Source organism: Rhea pennata, chromosome 6 (genome assembly GCF_028389875.1).
Source record: "Rhea pennata isolate bPtePen1 chromosome 6, bPtePen1.pri, whole genome shotgun sequence".
Classification (NCBI taxonomy): Eukaryota; Metazoa; Chordata; class Aves; order Rheiformes; family Rheidae; genus Rhea; species Rhea pennata.
In genome coordinates this window covers 7,315,416-7,337,405 of record NC_084668.1, presented here as the reverse complement: position 1 = coordinate 7,337,405, position 21,990 = coordinate 7,315,416, and the positions used below count along the sequence as shown (strand labels likewise).

At 38.7% G+C, this 21,990-nt stretch overlaps 1 long non-coding RNA gene across 1 annotated transcript in view; it reads left to right on the top strand.

Annotated features, from left to right (window-relative positions):
• LOC134142330 (uncharacterized) overlaps positions 1-21,990 on the top strand; it is a 166,636-nt gene that overhangs the window by 102,784 nt on the left and 41,862 nt on the right. Inside the window, exons 3-4 of the long non-coding RNA XR_009958830.1 lie at positions 11,476-11,692; positions 14,562-14,663. This is a non-coding gene — a long non-coding RNA (uncharacterized LOC134142330). The remainder of the gene's footprint in view (positions 1-11,475; positions 11,693-14,561; positions 14,664-21,990) is intronic.

The window sequence follows — 21,990 nt, the reverse complement described above, 5'->3', positions numbered from 1 at the left end:
CCACTCTGAAGCCCAGGGAGGCTAATGAAATATTTCTCCTGGCTAAAAGCTGACTGAATATTTGGAATAAAGGAAAGGGTAGCTTAGAAGGAGAATTTCCATGGCTTTCAAACTATACATAAACGAGTTGCTTGCAGCTTCTTCTTGTTGTTTACTTACTGGTATTTTCAAACGCTTCTCTTTGTTGATGTCTGGCACTGAAATATGAGCAGTGGCATGACAATAGAAAGTGAAAAGGAGCATTCCCAGTTTTGGGGTACATCAGTCCATGAATCTCTTCTGTCGTTGCACATGACCAATTGACCTTTGAAGCTGTGTCAGAAATAACTCCACATCTTGATGGATAACACTGACCTTAATAACAATAACAAAAAGAGAGTAAAAAATGCAGTCCCTTTTCTCTGTAATCACCATGGACTGCTGGCTGTCAGGCTCAGACTCTCATTATTGTTCTTCTCATTTACAAGCCAGACAGCATTACAATGCTTTTTACTTACTGGCTAGTACAAGAGCTAATGTGAAGATGGGCGGTGTGAGTGCTGCAGCCAGAACTTCATGGCATTAACAGAGAAACGGAAAGGAACTGAAGAACTGTCTTTGAATCCCTACGGCAGGGATTTTGCAGACAAGAGGGTTACAGTCTGCTGTGATTCACTGAAATTCATTGTTTTTTCCCAACGTTATTTCTCCTCACAATAAAGGCTTTCAAATACTATAGTGATAAATAGAATATTTACACCTAGCAGCATTCACAGATGAAGATGTTTTTGCCTCCTGATAACACACAATATATGCGTTATCACTGTGTGTACCTTCCATTAAGGAACAGAACTGGATTAGATTCTTCAGGAAAGATTATGCAATGTTTCCTTTGTATTCACCACTGAGACGGGAATAATAGGATTTACCTGATACAGAGATCAGTCCTTGTTTAAAAGAACGGACAGACCAAGAATCGGAACAGAAACTTTTTGTATTGGTCCATGTATTTAAGTAGGGGCAAAAAAAAGTACTGAGATAAATACAAAGGCCCCAACTTCTGTAATGCTTTTATGCTGATGTGACATGGTACAAATTACTTATATAAAAAAAAAAATCTTCTGGGCAAGTATTCAATCAAAAAATCTGTCTTTTAAAAAAGTTGATTAAAAAAAGTATATGATAAGATGATGTCTGGACTTAAGGGGAGGAGTGCTATGTTGGTTTGATAAGTTAGCACCACTTTTGTCCCTCTGAAAGTGTCGGAAGCAGAGAATATTCACATGTTATACAATTCACCCAACTTGTCTAAAGAAGTGAGCGGCAGTGCGGTGAGCCTGTACCTTAGTGCTTTAACAAAGGCCTTTGTGAGTCTATCTGACGGGGTACTTTTCCAGATTTCATGCCCATTAAAGCATCAATTACTTCTGACATTTCTATCAGCCGTCTATTAAGTTTGCACTTATTAAGTTTCCAGAAATCTTGAGCGAATTAACCCAAGCATTAATCAGATTGCAGAGGGAATAACTTAAAAAGGAGAGAAAAGCTCAGTATAATTTATGATAATAGATTTTCAAATAAATTGCTTCCTTTAGTTAATAATTTGTTCTCCTGTGAATACGTACTTGATAGTACACTGGAAATGTTGTTTTTCTGACTAGATCAATTAGTTAGTGCTTACACAGTGCTTTGAAGATGTAAAGCAATATGTAAATGCAGAGTTATTGTTATTATTATTAGATTAGTCAATAATCTACCAGGCTCATAGTCCTCTTTGTAAAACATATTCAACAGCTGTCGGATTGCTTTTAGCTTTCCTACAAAAGTGGATGTTTCTTCCTTCTTCTTCATATTTTTTAAGAGGACATTTAGTTGTTTTTCACCAAGATGGTGGATTTTCAGTTGTGGGGTTTCTGGGGTTTCTTTTTTAGGAATACTAAATTACCTCTTCATGGTACTGAAGAATCCCAGGAGGAAGATAGGCTAAAGTCCTATTTCTTTTGTAAGATTAACTTATTATTACCTCACTTACCAGGTTTAAAAGCACTGTGGCCTGGAATCAATAGGACAGAAAATGGAATAAATTAGCTTTATATTTACTTTCCTCCCTATGTATGAATGAATACTTATCTTTTAACACAAGGATAGGGGTACATCTCAGTGAATTTCCAAACTATTTGAGTTTAGAAATGATAAGCACTAATTGAATTGATACAAACATTGTATTTTCAAAGGGGCTTGTTTGGGGGATGCACAGCAGGGAGGATTCCTCATTGTATGCTGAAGTCAGGTTAGATGCAGAGACATACAATGGGGAAGTGCTTAAGCTTCAGCTGAATTTAGAGGCTTGAAATACCTAAAGCTGGTGGGAGTTTTGCTGCTTGCAAGGAAACTCCCAGACTCTAATCCATTCATTGCTAACAAGGCGATATAGTCCTGAACTGCAATACCTATTTCTCTCTCAATTTTTTTTATTTGACCTTATAAATATTTTAGCCTACTGGGCTTTGATATAGCAAAGTATTGTGTACATTGCATCTTTACTGTTCTTTCAGGAAAGCAAAAAATGAGAAAATGCGAATAGAGATGCTGCAGACATAGACACCTAAGAAATTGTGATTAAAACCATTCACCAGTTTTATAACGCTTTTGTCTAGTGTTACTGGCCTGGAACAAACAATAACAAATCAACCATAATGTAACATCCCCTGAGAGCCATTTGGATCATGCAGGAGCTGGAAAGCAGACAGCATGAGCTAGTGAAAATTGTTCTAATTACTTGTGAAGATACACTGTAAAATCTGGCAAAGGGATCTGTAGCGAGTAGCACAAATGGTGCAGCAGTGCCACCACCTGAAAGAAACAGAGACTCGGAGGGGAGGGGAGGGGAGAAAGCGGCGAGGATAATGAAAATTATATTGTAGTAAAGGTCTGATTTTAAAATCTAACTGAAATAATACTGCTTTGTCAAGCAGCAGCCATTCCCAGGGAGGGCAGCCTTTGGCCTTTCTCCTAGAAATCAGCTTGTTTTCATCTCTAGTGCTAAGTACAGACATTGATGTTATGATATGCATATGAAACCTGAGCAGTGGTGAAAGAAAACTGTAACAGGGGGCCCTCATTGCATCTTGGATAGGAGGGTGTAATGTAGGACCACTTGTGCCCTGAGACCCTCCTGGAGACTGATGTTCCTTTTGAATCCTCCCACTTTTATGTTAATCTTTGTACAGAGGGATTCTGGAGGTATTGGAAAGTGAAAGAAGAGATAAGAAAGAACTACATTTTTTTTGCTTCTCCTTGCTAGGTGTCGGCATAGACACATTATTTTCTTCTCTCAGTTTAATGGTTACATACCTTTGCGTGACGTTCAGGTGGTTTGATGACTGGGTGAGAAGAGAACCTACTAAGGAGTGTGCTCACTAAGGAAAGGTGCTTGCTAATGACAGCAGCCGAGCAACGTTGTGTTCAGCTTCTATCTATTAAGAGAGACACTTTCCTGCTGTGAGGTCCTGTTGCCTGTGGCCTGCCTGACTGGTCATCTTCACAGCCATCACGGTCAAATAACTCAAACAAGAACTGTACGGCTTTCTAATGGCAACCTCTCATTCTTCCCTGTGCGGCAAGGACTGTTACTACTTTGTTTTAAATTACACGTCCAAAGTTTGAAGAGGCATACTTTTTCTACAGGAAAGCCCAATAATTACAGGCACGAGATAGATCACCAGAGAAAGAGGCAAAAACGGTCCGTGTCAATTTGGCAGTTTGTCAACTTGAAATTTTAAAGAATTTAAGATTGTCATCCTTGGCCAGTTTGAAAGGCCCATATATTGCAGCTCATGATGACAAAGTAAGACTGAAATGTGCAGTGTAAATAAACTGACTGCATTTTTAGCCAGGAGTTATTGCAAATATTTTCTGCACATGAAATATTTTTGAATTCAGAATTTCAGGCCCTGTTGCTGCAGCTAGGGCTCTGCAATACTGATGTCTGTGAGTTGGAATTGTAAACTTAGCAATCAAGGATTTGTTTTCGCTACAAACTTAACTCAATTTAAGACCAGTCATGTGAATTCAAGTCAGTTGATAACGATTTGTTGGTTACACAGTCTTCAAACAAGCCAGTTCTGGCACAGCCCGCTGTCATGTTACCAAAAGGGACTTGCTGATGATGAGCCAGTCAGAGGCAGTGCGGTCTCAGCTGTGTCAGGTTTCACAGTCATTTTTAAGCACAGATTTCTAACAAAGGCTTGTCCCTGGAATTTAGGGGTAGGGGGAACCTTTTCCAGCTGGGAAACAAGTTGCTGAGGCTTTATATTCCTTTACTGGCAGCATGAATGATGAAAAAACCAAACAGGTACACCACAAAGAGCCAACCTCTTCCGTGAGCCTGTAAGAAAAGAAATGTAACAAAAGAAACACTTCTTTCTGCAAAGAGGTGAGTCTAAGAGGGAGCCATCCTGTTTGTTTTTTCCCAAACAAGGAGGAAACACTGAGCTTTATTTTCCTGTATCTTGTTTAGCCACCTTGATCAGAGTCTATATTCAGGCGTCTTGACGAACAGCGTGTTATATAGGTTGTTTGAGGTTAAGAAACAATGGGTAGCATGGCCAGCAGAGTTTCCCATGTCTCTAAATATAAACACAATAAGAATCCTGTTCAGACAATGAGGCAAGAGAGAAGCCGGCTCGCTGCTCTAGCGTGTAGGTCCCTTTTCTTGTGTTCTGGCCATTATGTAAACTGACGTTCTGTTTTTTCCATTCGAGAGCAGACCTCTGCCTTATCATCATCACAGCAGATGTGCCCAGCAAATGTTTACCAATAAGGAAAAGAGACATTGCTGTTGTCTGGGTTGTTATTTCCTACAGCAAAGAATAGGGGAGTTGGGATGAAGGAGGGGGAAGGAAGGCAGCTGGTGCTGAAACGCTGTGGGGACAGTGTAAGCAGAGACCCCGGTGTGCAGTAAGAGTGGAGCTGGCGCGTAGCTACCAACTTCACTCAGAAGTGTAGGTGTGCAGAACAAGTGTTAACTGCCACCCAAATCTGTATGTCTGCCTCCATACCCACAAGCTCATTGTTGCAGTATCTTTTGATGAAAACTCTACATGCTTTTTCCCCACACACAACGATAGTTAACGCAGATCAAACCATCCCATGCAGATCTGCTGCATCTGTGTGAAGTGGGTTTCAAACCATGTAAGCCACATCTACGTCAGTGTCATTTGAGTCTAGTGTAGGTCATTTGCACCAAGACTGGCTCTCATGTCATTTTGTTAGCAATGTAACATTCATGCAGAAGCTGCTGTATCAGTAAGGCCAACAGTTACTTTCTGTAGCTGAGGGAAAAGTTAGCTCCACTAAAAAACTGAGTTTCTCTGCAAAAAAAGAAAATGTCTACTTTGGAGGAAAATCAAAATCAAGTATAAGCAAAGGCAGAATATAACAATTTTAGGTAGTAAAAATGTTTGTGCAGTCGTGGTAAATTTTTAACTGTTAAATATTCATGAATATTTAGACAAGACAAGACAAGAAAGTCATAAAATTCAGGTCAGATCTGCACTTTCCTGTTTGTTTAGACATGAGATTTTTTTCAGCCCAAAATGACTGTGACTGCTAAAAAGCAGTCCCTTAGAGTCATGAGGTATTCAGGCCTGGATTTTTAAGTTATGTCTTTGTCTAAAGAAAGCAAGAGAAATGTCCGTTGAAGGAACGAGTGAACTCAAATAGCCACTATATATTCTTTGTAACCAGGTATGGCTTCTTTCTGGCCTTAAGCTGTCACCTAACTGGTGCTTCTGTAGTTTCCCCAGCTGCAAAATACAAATGGTAGTGTTCCTTAATGAAGTGTTAGGAGAATACCTGAACTGATTTTGATAAAGATCACGGAACACAGGAGGTTAAAATGCCTGAAGTATTGATGGGTAGCTTTGCAAGTAGGTACAAAAATTGGGTGCCTTCATGCAATTTGTTTCTCAGTGAAACAAAAGGATCTTTACGATTTTTCAATAGGAATAATACGCATAAATTTCACTTGTCTGGCTACGAAAAACATAAGCTAAGGATAAAGGGTGAAATAGTGATCCTGTTAAAAGGTGAATATAAAGTGTCAGGACTTGGAGTCATTCTGTTTTCTCAAAGCTGTAAATGTTACAATGTAAATATTTAAAAAACAGTAGCGTCTCCATTGGAGTGAAAATGCATCAAATTCTGTGCTCCGTAACAACACCTTCATCCTTCCTGTGGCAGCTGATGAAGACAAGCTAAGCTGTAGACCAGTACAGGTATAACCAAAAGCAGAATTTGCTTTCTTTGGGTTGTTTGTAAAGGTTCAACCTCTGATACGAAGCCTCGCCATCTGTGAGTGAAGGTCTTAGCAGCTGTATTCCAGGAGGCCATTTAACTTGTGTTAATATAACTTCACCCTCTGTGTTCAAGCCTTTGTGGCAATTTGGAGATGGCGCAGATATGGAAAGCAAGGGCAGAAGGTTAGTTCTGCTGTAGTGTACACACATAATATATTTTGACCTCTTGGGATTTTGTGGAGTTATTCATTAATGCAATGGAACTTATTCAGGGCTCCAAGATTTTTCTTCCAGGTATTTATCTCTCTAATTTTGCCTATCTTGTTTTCATCAGAAATACTTATTTCCAGGAGGCTGTAGGGTTAATACGCCAGGATTTTTTTTAAAAGTCTCTGTGTAATTGTTATGGCACATTTTATATACGCTGCAGCATCATAATCCTGTAGAGAAAAAAAATCTATATTTCTCCATCATACTTTAAAGACTAATTCCCTGGAGTAATTTCCATTCTCTGCTAGTTTATTCTAAATAAAATTGATTTTTCTGGGAGATTAAAACATGCCTTGAAGATTGTCAATGGTTCTGTTGTATAGGCCTTTATTAATAGACTCCCTGCAGCTTAATTCTGTTTATATAGGTTGAAAACAATAAAAAGAGTTGACAGTTTTGTCAGCTGCATTTGCTCAAGAAATAAAAAAAAGGAAACTCAGACACCTCCCCCCCCCAAAGTAGCGAGTGACATTGCTGTAAACAAACTTCAACAAAGTGTTTAGGAGGATCTGACGCATTACTCAGGGTAGAGTGGGCTGCTGAGTTTATCTATGAAATGTTAAATCATGCAGAAGGCGAGCCACAGGACTTGGGGGGGTGCTTTGTTAAACGGGAGAATTGTTTATCATCATCAACAGTGACGACTGCCGAGTGAGTCCTCGCCGAGATACATCCCGCTGGGCTCCTCTTGGGTGGCGGGGAGCAGCAGCGGGTTTCGCTGCGGTGTGACAGCCTCATACCCCAGACAAGCGCGAGGACGTACTGCAAGTGGCTTGCGTGCAGTAGTTTCCTGTGTGCAGATATTGAAACTGGTGTATTTGCTTTGAAAAAAACGTCCATTCCTCTTGAAAAAGAGCTGCGTTTTTCATTGATAGAACTTGCCTGGTGGAGGCGTCTGCCAATAGGCCTCTCCAGCACTGAAAGCTAAGGCAGACGTTACCTTAGTAGAGTTGCCTTAGTGGATAACAAAATGCAGTATTTAAATAGTTGTCAGTAGTGCAAATTTACAGTTCCTCATCAAATAGTGTTAGAAGACAGAGGAGATGAGACACAGGTGTTAGTGCTGAAATATAATTCTAAACAGGGTTATCTTCTGTTAGGGATAATCACTTCTGAACTGAGAAATCACTTTGCACCTACTCAGAGAAACTTTGCAGGACTGTTGGGCCTGGTTTAGGAATTGAATCAACCATGGGTCCCTCCCATGGCGTAGTATCATAGTTATTGTTATAAAAGCAGGATAGATATAAAATTTTTGTTCAGAATAATTAGACAAATATTACTTGGGCTTTCCTAAATTTCCTAGAGTTTAGTTCAGATGTGAAACAAGGTACAGCAGTGAAGTTCTCCCCCCACCAACTTATCTCCAAAATCACTACATTTTAAGATTTCAACATGAAACTATTAATAGGCTTGCAGTCACTTAAAAAATATCATCCAATTATACACTAGACATCCTGTGTATTTACTTTTTGGTGAATGAGTCCAAAATTTGGACTTTGTACTGAAATATCTTTCAGGAAAAAGTTTTCCTTAGCATGGATAAGAATCATGAACAATCTCCACATGAAAAACAATCAAAATATATCCTTATCTGTTCACTCCATATTTGACCAAGCAAAAGTCTGTACCTGTGCTCAGCAGTAAGCACATATGTATTCCTACTGATCTGAGGTTGCAGTGGTCTTAAATTTCATCAAATAATGCTCTGAAACTCACGATGGCCTTTAAATTGTCATAAATCAGAATACTTTCAGAGACATCAAAGGATACTAGTAAGTAGCATGAATGAGATGAGATATGACAGAAGCACTTTGGAGGGTTCAAATTAAAATTTAAATCTGAACTCATAGTTCTGGAAAATTTGTATCTGAACTGTCTGATGTGGTCCTGCCCTTTGCCCCTAAGCTTTTCTTATATTTCATTTAGGAAATAGTTATTGGTAGAATCAAAACACAGTCAAAAATTAGATTCACTAAAAAAGAGAAATAAGTCCATAGTTTATATATGTTTTTCTCAGAAATATTTTAAAACATGAATTAACAGGAAGCCAAATCTCTTGAACCTCAGGGACAACCTAACTGTTCTCCAGAAAAAATTCGGAGTATAGCCAAACTGCCGGAAAGACGAGTAGATACAATAATAGATATTGCTTACAAAAAACACTTGTAAGAGGTTTTTGCTCTTTTGAATAAAACTGTTAGAATACAACTTACGAGGTGCAGTCAATTTATTTGTTAAAGAGAGGTATTAAATTTCAGTCCAACAGATAGCTATAGAGAACCACTCAACTTGTTTTCATGTATTTTTTTAATAAAAAATAATGAAATCAATCCCTAAGTTATGTAAGTGATAGATTATTTAGAATGTTCCTTATAGGAACATATTGTAAACAGATGTATCAGGATTGGGTAACTTAATTTAAGTCTTTGCCACAGAAATGAAAAAAGTGTAACCAGTTACTGGTGGTGAACGGACTGGTGGGACAGCCTGTAGGTGTGAAACAGGTGAGAAGGCCAAAGCAGAGTTACAGGGTGGAAAGTACAAAACTGGAAGAATGAGCTAGAGAAAAGGACGTGTTTCAGAGCAGCCTTGAGGTCACTGAGTTGGGAACAAATGGAAGAAATGAGCTGTCCTATCATCTTCCCTAAGTCAGAACTTAAAACATTTTGTATTTTAGTTATCTATTGTGCTTTCAGCTTGATATGGGAATTATCTTCAGCAGGGTATGAGAATTATCTTCAAAGTATTATCTAAAGTTTTTTATCTGGAGAAAAAAACTTAAAAGGAATATTAAATATGACTGAACGCAGTAGAAACCTACTCTTGAATAAAAATTGTCCTTTTATCAATAAATAGATTATTGATACTGATACAACTGTAGCACGACGTGGGTGGAAGAAGAACTCTGGAAGAACTGATCATCTCAGAGAAAAGAAGAAAATTATTTTTACTCCTGGGAATGATCCTTAGTTTTGTCCAGTCTTTGAGGTCATGTTTATATAAGACAGTATTTCTGTTCAGTTAATCCTAATTCAAGAAACATACTTTTATGCATTCTTTGCAATATATGTTCTTGAGATTTCATTCGTCACCCTCTGAAAATATATTGAACTAATAATGAACGGGGACTCCAATCCCTTGGATAAAAATAGAGTCAGAAAAATTTAGCTACCTATCTGTATTTTGAGAAATTGTTCAATTACTTGGTGTATTTTGATCTAGCTAATACATGCAATGCCACTGGCATTCCTCCGGTAACGCTGGCACTCATTGTAGGCATCAAAATTAATTTGTGTGAGAAAGAGGAGAAAGTGGATGCTAAAGCCTTATGCTTAAAAAAGAGGTGATGAGTCAGACTTGTTCTTGTGATAGCTGTAGTCTGATAGAGTCTGAAGGCTGTAATTTAAGATACACACATCGTATTATTTTTTATACAAGATAAAATAAAAATCATATTTTTAATACAAGATAGAATAATTTTTTTTGCTATTCCAGTTGCTAGATTATCATCAACACTTAATACGTTTTATTGAAGTATTAAATAATTTTTTTCAGAAATACTTCTGCTGCATAGCATTTCTTAAGCTATGTAAGAAGGAACTGAATCTACCTGCTGGTCTTCTGAGAAAGATCATTTATGTAATTAGGAATATCAGGAATAAATGCAATAGTGAGTGTACATTTGCAGTAGAGACAGAGATATATGATTGCTGGAAAAGTTCTAGAAAGCCTGCTGGAAGAACAAAGTCACATAATAAAAATAAAGCTTATGCCCACTATTTTCTATGAAAACAAACTGATTCTCCTTGTCTACAGGATTAAATGAAGTGTAACATCAATGAAGTTAGTGAGAGAAAGATTAACTTTTCCAGCTGCTTAGAAAGATTGAAAAGAATTCAGATGTGGTTATTTGATATATGTTTCTTACGCTTTGGCCAAAGCGGGGTTGGATCATGTTATTATCTTATGAAATATGCTTTGAGAAGACACATCTGTAAGACACACAAATTAAAAAAAATTACTTGCTGAGTCCTTCCATAACCTAGACTGGATAAATAATTGAAATTACTAACAAATGAATTTCATATTTACTGACCGTTGTAAAGCAATAGAAGCTTTGTTCCATTAGCTGTGTTATTCTGTTGTTTTTAGTCTGGTAGTGTTGTTTGTACGCTGAGGTACATGCATAGAGATGCACAATCACTTTCAAATAAATGCTTCAGGCAAATGGTTGATGGAGTGCTGCCATCTCTTGGTTATGCAAATTATATGTTTCAAAAGAGTTACTGGGCAGTTTTCTTAGATGGAAGTGCTGATCCCAGATAGCTTTACTCTGTTATGTGAAGGGTGATACTATTCAGGCCTAATATCCAACATATTTACAGACATTCTCCATATAATGTGTCCAGCAGGAGTATTAATGATATTTGAGAGACATTCAGTTTGTGCTTCCTACTGAAGGTGGAAGTTGGCTGCTGTTGAGAAAGTGGTTTAGTGGTGGCAGAAGCACTGAAATGCTGTTCAGACATGTAGGCGCATGGGCCTGTGTCCTACAGCTAGCAGAGTCAAGGGGAGGCCGTGCAGGCACAGCCTGGTATCCCTGTAAATACCGTGCTGCTCCTGCTTGTAGCAGGCCACCAGTTTGGTGGCCTCAGGGCTTCTCAGGCTATGTCTGGACTTGCCTTGACCTGCCTGAAGCTTTTTTTTTTTTTTTTTTTTTTTTTTTTTTTTTTTAGTTTGCTGAGCTGTAACAGCATTATCTATCTAACAACCAGGTGTCTGTACATAATTAAGGTTTTTCTTAGCTTTGTACAGTTGTGTGCTAAAGCTCATTGGTATACTCTAACTGATAGACAGTAATAACAAATAGTCCTCAGTGTAAAGTGAATCCTAGAACATGACACTAGAACCTCTCTTATCCTAGAATAAAACACAGCATTGAGAGCTACAGATGCAGAATGTGTTAGCAAACATATAAGCCATGACTGCAAGCAGATCCTGGAGTGAGGAGGAAGAAACTGCCGTCTGCAACATCATACTCATCCCGATGAAGATCTCGCGAAGCTGATGACTTGCTGCAGCCATTCTGCCTCCCCCAGCCTGAAGCTGTTGATCTTAGAAGCCAAAGGGACAGAGATAGAGTAAGTGTAATATCAGAGAAAACGATAGATACTAGAAAATTTGTGCATGGCACTTTTAGTTTATGTAATTTAAGCTATAAGAGTCCATGTCATTTTAGCTAGACTCATAGTTATTCTTTGATTAGTCTGTTTACACTTTAATGAGTTTAAATTAATTAGACCATAAATTCTTAGCTTCTTGTATAGGGCATGTTCCTTTGGCCCGTATAAATTGTTCAAGTTGTAGTGCAACAAATCAGAGCATGCAGGCAACCTACTCTGTAATTTGGATGCAACAAATTGATAATGCTTTTCTTTCTTCTTTGGCAAAAAAAAAGGTCACTCTGCTTTAGGAGCTTTTTTTCTTCTTTCTAAAGTATGTACTTGATTCTCTATGATTTTCCACCTTAACTATAACTTTTCTAAAAATAAAACTTATGATTTGGTGTAGTTTTCACAAAATTCAACTTAAAAGTAAATTACTTGTAATTTACTTGCATAATAAGGTCTATAGGTTTTTACCCAATTCTTGGGTAAAAATTCTTCCTTGTGGTTTTACAGAGGTCTTGGGAACAAAAAGTGGCTTCTACTATGCTAAGGCAACAGCAAAAGGAGGAGTGACTCTGAGGAAATTATGCTCGTCAACAGGAATAATTTTTTCACTACCTTGCTTAAAATATGTTTTTGCTATTTTTTAAGGATTTTTTGACTATTTTCTTTGGGCCTGATTGGTATTAGTCACAATACTTTCATTAGTTGTAAGTGATACTCAGCTGCATGCACATTTCTGCTTCTGTTTGTCTAGAATCATGCCAGTCTAAACTTGTCAGTTTTCAAATTATTCTGAGATATAGTATGGTGGTCAAGTACAAGTAAGCCCTTTTTAAATTCGTCCCCAGGTAAGGTAAAAAAGATTTGAGTTTTCCTTTTCTTTTCCCTCTGTGCTAAATTCTATGATCCTCTTTACTATATGCCAGTAGTTAGACAGAAGCTGAGAAGGGAATCATGAAAATGTGGTGCAATGTTCTGCCCATCTTCCACATAACACCCAATTACTATTATATCTTTAGTCTTCCTCGTATTTTTGTATTATTGGGTGAGATAGAGCTAAAGCCAGAGAAGACTTGCTTTTGTCTACATCTTGTGGCTCTTTCTAGGATAAATTGATCTGATAGTGCAAGCAGTATTTATGCAAACTTCACTTTTATGTATAGAGTCACCCAGAGAGGGTGTATGAGACAGTACCGGGTTCAGGTGCAGATGCACGGTAGGTACCAGCACATCTTCTGAGGAATTAGCTAAGGTTCTTCCACATGCACATTTCATGCACGTTTGTCCCTGTGTTAGCTGTTGGTACTCCAAATAATCCAAGGACTCAAACCGCTGATGCTATTTCAACATGCACCTGCTCTCTTACTGGCAACTGTTCGCTATTCCAAGTCTGACTCAACCTTATAAAGCTATAAAGCTCTACTTGATATTGAATTAGTCATGTAGGTTTCTTTGTGAGAGCAGTATGGTAGATGAACGTAACACTAGGTGCAGATTAGGCAACACACAATGAGATCTAGCAGTTCGACGGCCCAAATTCAAAGGAGGAAAGCTATGCACCCCCTTTATATGCCAGTTCTTTATACACTGTATTTTGAATTCTCCTACTGGTTATCATCGTCTATTATGTAATTGTAAATTGGATATTTATCCATGCACTAAGCATGCAGAAAATTCCAGTAATTAGTAGCACTATTTATTCAATTTGTGATACACATCTTCAGATACTAAAGTTAAATTATTTCTAGGTCTATACATCCTCCCCATATCACACCACAGATACCTTTGGTAGATTTTCATTAGTTCTTTGATGTTTTACAGACATCCTACTTGGGTAGACTGTTATCTGTCTGCTTATTTGTCACACTTTCAAGTTTTCTATTGTTTCCGTTGTATTCAGATACAATAATTAGACTTCACATCTTTCAGGCCTTCTTAGGCTTTCAGCCGTAGCCTAAAAATGTTCCTGTCTTAGCTCCACCTGCAACTTTTTAGTGACATATCCAAGACTTTCAGTTTTGATCTCTTTTGGAACAGTTAGTTCTAGTTTTGAAAAGGTGTGAAATGTCAATTTGATTAATGTGGCCATGTGCAAATAAGCTGTGTTTACATGAATACTTGTTACTTCTAGATTATAAACATGACTGTCATTCTGTTTTAAAAATAGATGGTAGAGAACATACCTCCAACACTATTCAGGGAATTTAGTGTCTCTAATTAGCAGATTAAGGGAATAGCATTGGTGCTGTATCCTAGAGACAAGATACATGCATGGGTCTACTCAGAAGAAAAAAAAGAAAAAGACTTTCATAATTAAGCTTTTGTTTACTTTCCCTCATTTGTCTTTCTTTACTCAGTTGTTTATATCCGTAGAAAGTGACAGCAATGGCAGGTGAGGAAATAATTAAATGTGATTTTTTTTTTAATCCTTATGCTCTGCCTCCAAGGCTGCTGCAGTCTCCAGAACGCCCTGACAATTTGCCTACTCCCATGTTACTCCTTCACTAGAAGCATGAGATAAATAGCCTCATTAATTAGTTGACTCAGTCTCTAATAACAACATCATCCTTTGTTAAGCAGGTGACAAAGAATTAAAGAAAGCAAAACTCTTCCTACTTTCCTGTTTTGTCTGGGTAAGGATCAAATATCTGTGGTGGAGGAATTTAAGCATTTCCATGAGACTTAAAATTCCAAATGACTAAGGTGATTCTGAAGCTAGTGCCTTAAGACACATTTTATAAAACTTGGAAAAAATTGTCCATTTTTACCAGAGCAATAATCTGTACATGTGGAATGTAGATCTGCATTGAAAATCCTTTCCCCTCCCTATCCATTTCAGCAACTCTGCAGGAAAACAAGATCCAAAAGCAAAAAACAACCTTCAGCAGCTTAAAGTGAAGGGGTGAAAGGAGCTTCCAAATTCGTATTTGTTATTAGAAAGGTAAGGACACTGTTTCTTCATTTTGATCTGTATATTTAGGCAGTCAACTGGGAAAACACATTTCAAAGAGCAATGCTAGGAAATTAAAGTATTATTGTCATCCTTTTTCATGGAAGCAAGCCTAAAACTACTGTTTGACTTTGGATTTCCTGCATTCCAGATTTCCTTCCAAAATGAGTATCTGTTCCTGTTTTGCCAGGTGCAACAATGTAACTCTTCACTACATACAAGAATCTTTGTAATGGATGTTTCTTTTGAAGCTCTGTTTATCCAAGAGAAAAATTTTGGAGTTATGGTAGCTATGTCTGCATATTAGTATTTCAGGATACCAGCTACTGCGGTAGTTGATCAGAAATGAGATTCCCTTCTGCAAGAAATGATAGGCAAAATGAGATAACAGATAAGTTGTTGTGGCTGAACTAGGAAAGCTGGTGGTAATTAGGAAGCAAAATTTTGCCTCGCTTGTGGCCTTATTTAATGGCCATTGAAATGGATGTGTTTTATGTTAATTTTGAGATACCTTATGATGCCCCTAGGATAACATCGACCTTCAGTGTTGATTATATGACCTCTCAGGGAAGTGTTTTTACTTAACTCCACCCTTCCAAGTAAGCTGTAGTTTTAGTGACTATTCTTATTGTCTTGAGTGCCACTCATGTAAATGAATGGCATATTCTTGTTTTTTCTCATGTTTTTCACTTCCATACAAAGATAACTCTTGTGCTTCCTCGACCCATGAAGGGACAAATCATACAGTTTGGAAAATGCCTGACATTAAAAATATACCTACTAGTATGATTAGCGGTGGTAACAAATTATTATTGCTTTTACCTCTTCAAAAATTAAATTCTTAGCTTTTGATTCTTTTTTTTTTCTGATCATGAGTTATCTTTATCTGTTACTGGCCTTCAGAGAATACAGTTACACCGTAACTAAACGGCTAACTGGTACTAAGGTTAAGTGGACAAAAATAACATCTTGGACGTGACAGTAATAATATACAGATTCAGAGAGCTGTTGGTGACTAAGGTTCTGCTCCCTTCTCCAAGATCTCAAGTTTTAGAAGGGTTGAAGGGTTAGAAATCGAGCGGCAGTGAGCCAGCTCTCCTTCAAGAAGGTAGTCATCAGCTGCAAAGATGGGCATTTTATTGGGACACGGCTATTTCGGTTTTTGTATCTGTGCTAGTAATGAATCCTGTCAGTACTCATCCACACACATAACTTTAAGTGCAACTGTCTTTGATTGATTACACTGCAAGGAGGCTGCTTGTAATTCTCTGTTTGTTCCAATTTATATACAAGACCATCTCTTGGTCATCTTATTATTCTGATGCTTGGGTGAATGTTTAATAGATAATACAACCTCGTAATTTTAGAAATGATTTTATTTACAGGCTCTTACATTAAATCTAATCAATATTTATACTTCGTTCAAATAAAGAATGAAAATTTTCCTTTACACATTTGACCTTGTATAAGATAGCAATCTTTTCCCTGCTATAAAACTTTGTTGTATGTTTTCAATCACCCTTCCTTTACTGATCTAGATACTGGCACGAAGTTTTACAATCCTCTTGTTTTATTTCCCACTCCCCTTAACTGTTCATGCTCAAATATATTTCAAACAATTGGCTATGAACTATCTGTATTATTCTGATCCATATGTCAGTGAAATTATATCAACAATATTTACTGTCTTGAGGAGCTACACCAGTGTCCAGCAAAGCATCAGCTTGCCTGGTAATAATTCCCAAAGAGAAATGGATTGCATTTTTCATAGCTTAAGAAAGAAAGTTTAATGTTGATTTGAAAAAGTCATATGCAGCCTTATTTTAACATGTTCAATAAAAGAAAGGAAGTGTGTGTATGAGTCAGTTATAAGGAAATTTTTAAATAATATGACTAACTGACTGCTTAATAAGATTTTTTCTGACATGTAGAGACATTTAGATCTCAACATCTTTTGGTTACATTTTTGTGTTACAGAGAGATTGATGTGTTAGAAGTTAGTAGTTTTTTATGACACAGTCAATCAACTTATCAGGCTGTGCTGGAAGAACAAACTCCAGTGTAAAATTAAAGTACTGTAGAGACAGTTCAATTTTGCAACAGTTGAATGTGCAACAGTCCCACATTCAGGAAATAAACAGGAAATCATTCTGTTTTTACAATATATTTAAGAAAAGAAAAAAGTATTATTAAGGATGTAGTATGCATGTATCTATTCTATCCCTGTTCTTTGCACATTTGTTCTCCTGAACCATCAGGAGACTGAGGAGAAAAAGTGCTTCCAATTACAATCTCATTCTGAAATCTGCACTGCCACTGATTAGATGGTTCATTTTTATTTATGCAGGTGAATAAGCATTTCATATTATTATGCATGTGTCATCCTGATGCATCCTGAGTCTTTGGATGTGCGTCATATAGCCTAAAACATGAGATGATAATATTGTTGGTAAGCATTTGGAAAGTGAGACTGGTATCTTTTACCCTTTTCAAAAAAGGTTACATAAAGCATAGAGAGTAATCAGGAACCAAATTCTTAAGTCCTTTTTCTAATTTCCCAGGGAATATAAGGACATCTTGCTCAAGAAAAAAGGAAAATAAAACCCTTGGCAAAACATTAAAATATTGTTAGTAATAACATTTCTTTAAAATGAATCTTAGAAATTTCAATACATATGTGTTGCCTATGTTTCTTGCCCAGTGGAAAGGCTTTTTATAGCAAAAGTTATATCTAGACATAGTACAGAACTTCTCCCTGGAGAAAGTGTGAGAGAATATGGATAGAGTGAGTCTTAGGGCGTACAAGCTATTTAACCATAGTCCTATGCAGGAGAGGTAGGCAAACAGTAAAAGTAAGTAAAAAGGAGTCCTAGAAGAAAGAAAGTTCGAGATAGGATTTGAATGTGAAGGAAATATGCTTTAAACATAAGAAATAAAGGGTATCTCAGGCAGAGGGAAGACTTGCTGGAGATGAACATATAAATGTTTTAGACTGTATAAACTACACAAAGACTTTATGTAGGATCTTTATATAAAAATATAAGGCCTATTGATAAAGCAATTCATAGCAAGTAAGTAGGCTGCACACAGAATTAGGCCTCTTTGTAATGATTTTCTTTGTGTGATAACCTTGTGCTATTACTGATACACCTCACCGTAAGCTGTACCAGTGTTTGTGTGGCAGCTTAAGGTAAAAGGCATTCAAACTTCTTTCAGCAGGTGGAATTAAGAAAATTCATGCATATCCATATCCCCCAGACCTAGAGAACAATTAATTGCCTTAAGTATAAGCTTAGGAGCAGAGCAGAACGCTTAATCTTCTAACAGGTCTAAATCTTATTTACCATTCAGTTACAAGCTCCTTATTAAAAAAAAAAAAAAAAAGAAGAGTCTCTAACAAGAGAAGATTTTAATCTTCCTGTTCTAAGCTCCAATTAGATGCCTTGTTAGGTTAAATCTGACCTAATAAGCCAGTTGTTAAACATCTCATGATTCATTTTAAACTCTTTGTGGTAGTTGCTTAAGGTAGTGCTTGTATCATTTGCACCCAGGTTTGCGGTGCTCTTGAGAAGGGGCCCTGTACGGGAGTTCTCCATGTGATCGGCCGTATTCCTTTCCACGTCGTTTTTGCGGGATGCTTTTTGCCCATAGCAGTACTGAATGGGGCACGCTTTTGCTCCCACTTTGTGCACATACAGGTAATTGAGCAAAGTGCTTTCTTACACCATCAGTTTCTCTCACAAACTGGCTGAACCTGGATCTTCCCTACTGCTTGTTGCAAGTTTACTGTGTCACTGTTTCCAAACTACATATTTCATAAGACCTTATCCTAACTTATGTTTCAAAAATCTATTCCAACTTCCTATTTGTATTATTACGAGCTTTTTTTTTTGCTGTGGTGAACACTGGTATCCTGTGCAGTAAAAGTTAACTACAGTGGTAGGCACTGTCAGGTGGTAGCCAGTGACTCTGATTTTCTTTTTCCCCAAAATGTATCAACTGCTTTGTTTCTTTCTGAAGCTGCCAACTCCAGTAAATAACCTTCCTCCTCCTTTTTTTAGGAAAGAATTCCCAACACTTAGCCATTCTAGGTAAAGAAGCTGCATTTTTCAGCTAGTCTCCAGATGAGGAAAATGAATCATGGAGCGCTCTTGTCTAGTAACTCACAAAGTTACAAGTTCTGGGAAATGTCAAGGCCACTGACAAAACAGAGGAGACGACCTCATTAACAGCAGACCGACTTCTAGCCTCTGCTCTTTAATTACATGCTGCCTGAGATGTCAGGAGCACTGCTGCAAGGTGGATGGCTTGTTCCTGCGGGTTTCCAAGTTATGGAGCTTGTCCTTGCCACCTGCCCTCCTAAAGCAGCCTCCTGCCCAAGTGCAGAGATCGGTTTGGAGCTAGAAGAGGAGAGAGTTTCAGAGACTCTAAAGAAGACAGTGAATTTTCTCTGGGAGTAAATGCAGAACTTTTAAAACCAGAATCACTTACTGGGCTTGTGTTGTATCACAGAGACTTTTGGCTTCATTTTTACCTCACAGCGATCCTCGTAAGGATCAAAAACAGAGGTATCACTACGGCAAGCTGTCTGCTGCTCTCTCTTCAGTTATGCTGAAGGTTTTGCATAGCATCTTGTTAGTTTTGCTTTCCGTCCTTCTTTTTGTTTATCTCAGTTCCACTTGCTATTAAACCCTATCTTTTATGTGATGGGTGCAATTTCCAGTGCATATTCCATCCACATGTCCTCTCTGCTTTCTTAATGGATCCTTCCTATGGTAGGATCCAGAAAATCAGCTCTTTTTATCTTAGGATTTTACAAGTTCCTAAAAAAAAAAAGCAAAAGCAAGATATGTTGTCCTCATGCTCATCCACAGATTGCTCACTTTCATTGCAGACTTTGACTACATCTGCACTATCGGTCAAGGGGGAGAGCCGTGACTGAGCTGAACTATATGTTTACATATGTGTAGGCATGTGTTTATGCAGAACTTCAGCGGGAGCTATCCTTGATTCCAGGTGATCAAAGTCTCATTCCTGCGAGCTGAGCAGGTTGAGCAAAGGCATGGCCCAGCACTTTGCAAGCGTGGCCTTGCTGAAGTGCTGCTGCTCGTGCCTGTTGACTATGAAGTGGCAAATTACTGACAGCGCACTCTGTTTTTTGAGGGGGCATTCAAAACGGAGTGGGAACAGATGAGACCACTTCAGTAACTTCTGCTAATGGCATTTAGATTTCTTCTTTAAATGCTGTTTGTTGCAGTTGATGCAAGTCTGATAGTAACCGTCTCCTCTGAAAATAAACATGAATTATTTTTCCTGTTTATCTTGTGTAATAACTAAAGAAAGCAATTTTTGTAGTCTGTGGAAGCCAAACACAATTATTACTTCCTTCCTAATAGTGACCAAGCAGCCTAGAAAAGGCCCCCTGAGAAATCATGCAAAGGTATGAAGACGTTAGCTAAAAATGCCAGCACCTAGACATGCACCATAAAATTCTTCCCAGAGACACAGAACATAAAACTGCGGAGATAAATGATACACACGCTTAGAGCAGCAAGCTGTCTTATTGCAGTTTACATTCTGATTTCAAAAGTGATGGCAACTGGTTATAAGACATGACAAAGAATATATTATCCTTTCTCTGATTTTTTTTTCTTTTTCCTTTTTTTTCCCTCTCTCTTTCTCCCCCCCCCCCTTTTTTTTTTTTTTTTTTGTTCACTAGAACAGGAAGAGCAGGTTAAAGACTGAATAACCAAACAGGAGAGAGAGATGCGTCAAGGGGGTTTGGGAGCCCGCTTGGTTACGGGCAGGGTTTCCTAGCTGCGTGGCTGGCCGCGCTTCTTCAGCTGCTCGTGTTTCCCCGGGTGCCTGTGCCTCCGCTGAGCGGAACAGCGCAGCTCCCGCCGCCGGGGCCGGGGCCGGGGCCGGGGCCGCCCCGCCGCCCGCCGCCGCCGCCCGCCGCCCGCCGCCGCCGCCCGCCGCCCGCCGCCGCCAGGGGGCGGCTGCGCCCCGCTGCGCCCCGCCGGGGGCCGGGGCCGGGGCCGGGGCCGGGGCCGGGGCCGGGGCCGGGGCCGGGGCCGCCGCTGCCGGGCCGGGCCGGGGTAGGCACCGGCGCAGCCCCCGGCGCAGCTGGCAGCCAAACGCTGTGAGCAATCCGAAATCCACCGAAACCTCCAGACTGCTTTTTATTTAGAAAACAGGTTAATCTTCAGGCCGCCTGCAGAGGAAAGGCTACAGTTTCTGCCATTAAAATACCCATTTGATACCTTTAAAATCTATCCAAGGTAGCGCAGGAGCAAAGCTGCAGTTGGCGTACGTTAGGGCGTGAGAACAGATCTCATTCACTTTCGGTGAGCTGCTGTATGTCTCGCTTTAGGGAAAATGTAAATCTTGAATCCTACTGTTTTTCTCAAAATAATAGAGAATAGTAAGTAGGTCTATGTTATTCTGCTGCCTGTAACAACACCACTTTTATGAACAAACAGCTGCATTCCTATGGTGCATACAAGTGAAGAGAGGAACGCTGCCATCAAAAAGTTCTGATAGAAAATTATGTGTAATGCTAAAGCTGAAAGAGAGTAAAGGCAAAAGTAAGTACTCTGTAGTGTTTGGCATTTTACCCAAATGTGTATTGGCAGATGTGGCAGCACCCCAGATTGCGCAGAAATGTCAAAGCAAAAAACAAACAAACAAAAAACAAAAAAAACCCCTGAAAGCCTCTAGAAACACTAATACTTATTTTCTGACCCTATTCTGCCTTTGAACTATTTGTCACAGACACCTTTGTGACTATATACACCTAAAAAAGAATTTCACTAAATAATCAGAGAGAGGTAAATAAAATCCTTTCAGAGGAGCAAAAGAACCCATGCTAAGAGAAAATGATTACCTTATACTAAAGAGACCACTTTTTTAGCTTCTGATATTTTAAGCATTTCTTACTGTGATCAGTCCCTGAGAAAATGGCTTGGTTTGTAGATGATATACTCCCACTGCCAGACTTTGCCTTCAGCCAGCAGTTCCACTGATGTCCAGCTCTACTGCGATCTGGAGGGAGCAGAGTGTGGGTCACAGGCAGCATGGATATCACTTCTGCAGCGTGTGTCATGCTCAGAATGAAGCGAAGAGGTAAATCTCTCTGTAATGCATGAAAATAGCAGCTGATCAAATCATCTGTCTGTGAATTGCTTGAGGACAAAGCTAATCGTGTGACAAGTTCTGTGAAAACAGCAAAGCGAACTTGATTTCATTATGGTTCAGGAAAGTGTCAAGGGATGACCTTCTATGAAAATGTTCTATGATATATATCCCTTAGGTGTGT